This window comes from Rhagoletis pomonella, unplaced genomic scaffold (assembly GCF_013731165.1).
Source record: "Rhagoletis pomonella isolate Grant_MI unplaced genomic scaffold, Rhpom_1.0 Rhpom_scaffold_00008, whole genome shotgun sequence".
NCBI lineage: Eukaryota > Metazoa > Arthropoda > Insecta > Diptera > Tephritidae > Rhagoletis > Rhagoletis pomonella.
The window spans coordinates 43928392-43931948 of NW_023458562.1; positions in this window are offsets into that span (position 1 = coordinate 43928392).

Here is a 3557-nt window from a genome sequence, read left to right on the forward strand (position 1 = left end):
ATGATGGATCTGTAGAAAAGCAAGTGCAAGTTTTAAGCGGCTAAAAAATCGCGTAGATTTTTAATGATTTTTTATTGCGGACGGCTTGTACTTTTTACCATATACATAAAAGCGAATTTCTTGTAGAATAAAATGCGCAAGACCGTTTGCAAACAAAAAAAAATTAACACTATATTTTATAAATTACACCTGTTATATGCATAAAACCGCAAAACCGTCGGAAAAAAATTCATTAAAAATTAACGCGATTTTTTATCCGCTTAAAACTTTCACTTGTTTCACTAGAATTACATATATAACCATCTATCTACGTACCCAAAAGTAGAAAATTTAGATGAAAATTTGTTGAATTTTTCTACGTTCTGTATAAATTTTTAAAGTTTGACTTATGTGGTTTCGATTAAAGCATGGACCATATTTTTATAAAAATATAACAAAAAAATTTTTACTTGAAAAACATTGTAAATATTATACAAAAAAGAACCATGCAATCACTTTTGATTGCCCGTGTATGTACGTGTGTGTGTCTAACAAATTATGGCTTGTTATCAAAATACCGATATTAACTAACAAACTTAATATTATATAGTACAAATGTGTTTGTAAAATTAATTTCATTAAAATTATTTCTGCAATCAAATTTTCTATTCATGCAAAAAGCCAAACGCATAAATTTGTACGTACATATATACACATGCCTTTGTAAATATGTAGGTATGTAATGTATGTATGTAACATATATATGTACATATAAATATACGATTGGTCGGCTTTCGTCTTCCCCTCGCCGCTCCCATCAACACACAAATTATTCAATTTCTGCGAATCGGCACCAGATTGGCACGTGCGCGAAACCATTAACCCCATGTTTGCGAAATATTTAGATTTTCGCATATTTGCATTTAATAAAGCAATACTCGTACATTTTGTATGGTGAATAATATTAATTAATTTAAAATTCTGCATGTAACCATGTTCTCGACGATACATGTAACTTTCATAAAGATTATACATAAAAATTGTGCTTCATTAACAGTTGCAACCAGCTGAAACCAAAAAAACTATGTCCGCTAAATGGGTTAAAGACCAACTGGAATTGACATTTTTTACACGCATACATGCATACATTCATATACACATGTACAGTGGAGTAGCACTAGGTTGAACATTGCATTGCTTGTACTTTGATGTGTTTGAATCTTTTATGGTACTGAAGATTTGCTTAGGGATGAAAAATATTAAAAATCGTTCGTGCATATATGTAAATATATTTTTATAAACGCTTGGAAGTATAGAAATTTTTAATATTAAAAAATAAATAAAATAATTTTTTTGTATATATATAAATTTTGTTCAAGGCACATTGACCCAACTGTACAAAAATTGTGGCGCGGCATGGACAAAAATTTTACAATTTCGGACCGAAAAATATGAAAACGAGCTAAGTTGCCACGTTACATCTGTGAACTTCCGATAAAACCACATATGTTTGTGATTTTACAAGTTTTGATTTTATTAAAAAAAAAATTAATGTATTTTGCTGCAGAAAACGTACACTTTTATTTAATGTTTATTAAAATGACACTTTAAAATACTAGTTAATGATTGAAATATTGGTATGGAACAGAGAAATAGAGTGTTTTGTCAAAAATTACCAAAAATTGCCAAGATTCGAGATAACTTATTTTACTGGATATAGAGAAATAATTGCCAATTTTCACTTGGCTGGCCGAGATTTCTTCATTTTAAGATTTTAGAATTTTTGTGTCGGATTGACAAAGTTGCGCTTGTTGGTGATGAATTTGCGGGGAGATGTGCTGCGGTTGTTTTTATGAATGAATTTACTTGGCCTTGAGAAATATGCAAATGCGTTTATGAATGAAATAGTTATTGTTGTATTTGAGTATACGTGTAATTATGTGCATATATATATGTATGCTGCCGTGATTTGTACATATGTACATTTATATGCATGTTCGTAGTTTTTTTGGCAGTAATATGCACATACATATATATATATATGCATGCAAAAACGTTATCAATTAATGGAGCATGTACATACGTATGCGTAGAAAATGCATTTTCATTTGACTCCAAAACTATTGGGGCATATTAGTAGACGAAATAAAGTCGACTCTTAAGTTAAAGTTTGTCAGCCCCAAATAAGAAGAAAGTTAGTAGGTATGTATGTACATACATATATGTAATATTATGTGCATGTGCAAGAACGTTATCAATAAATGATTTTGGAGTATGTGTATTGGGTACATGTGTACATATGTAAGTATGTACATACATATATACATTCAGATGCGATCAACTAATTAGCAACGAAATTCAATATGATATTGTTTGCAAATTATGTTTATTTATTTTTAATGATTTTAATTTAAAATATAATTCAATCTGTAACAAGAACCACAATAATACAAGTTTAAAAGCCTGCACAAATTGCAAAAAAACGAATCAAACTTCAAGAAATGGTCATCCAAATTTTTAATTAAAATATTTAGAAAATTTTCGGGTATGCAGTATTGTAGTCCATTCAATTATAGTATAAGAAAGTGCAAGTTTAAAGTTGTTAAAAATTACCATTGATTTTATAGATTTTTTTTTTGTGGGGGTGTTTGCTGTTTTCTTTTCATACAAAAAAAAATTGTGATCATGTGTTATATGGAAGAAAATGCGAACACCCTCCACAAAAAAAATTCTAAAAATTCAACTGTAATTTTTAATGACTAGAAACTTGCACTTTAGTGTACTTCATTGAATGGGCTACAAAGCTGCATACCCGAAAATTTTCTAAATTTCAAAATAAAAAAATTTAAATCTTGATAACAATTTTTTTTGAAGTTTGATTAATTTTTATGCAATTTGTGCAAGCTTTTAAACTTTTATTATTGTGGTTTCTGTTATAGATTGAATTCTATTTTAAAGAAAGTTATTAAAAATAAATAAACAAACACAATTCGCAAACAATATCTTTTGAATTTCGTTGCTAATTATGTAGTTGATCGCATCTGTGTGTACTACAAGAATCCATATGCGCATGCCTAATAGGAAGAAAGTTAGTTGCAGCTTTTTTCACAGATACCTATTCCACTGATAATGATGTGAAAAAGCTGTAACTAACTTTAGTGTCAACTTTATTTTGACCATGAATAAGCCCCATTATTTACATGTAATACGAGTATTGCAGTGAAAAATCATCATTCAACACATTGGTCCGTATGCATAAAAACTAAGCAGTTGCTTTTACTTAAAATTTCATAACTTTCACTTAAATTTTTTTGAACAAATCGAGTAAAAGGTCTGAGATTTTAAGAAAAGGTATCTGCTTAGGTTATATGCATATGGCATATTTTCGCGAAATAAATGTTCATAAAACTCAAATATAACTTTTCGAGAAAAACCACTTTGCTAACAAGTGCAATTGCTGCTTTTGTACGTTTTTGTCAATGTATCCATCTTTGAAGTGAATTTGCTAGCAAGAAAACTGCGGTTTGTTGCATTGAAAGCAGCATATCAATCGTTAAAAAATAAAAACAAATTTTTTT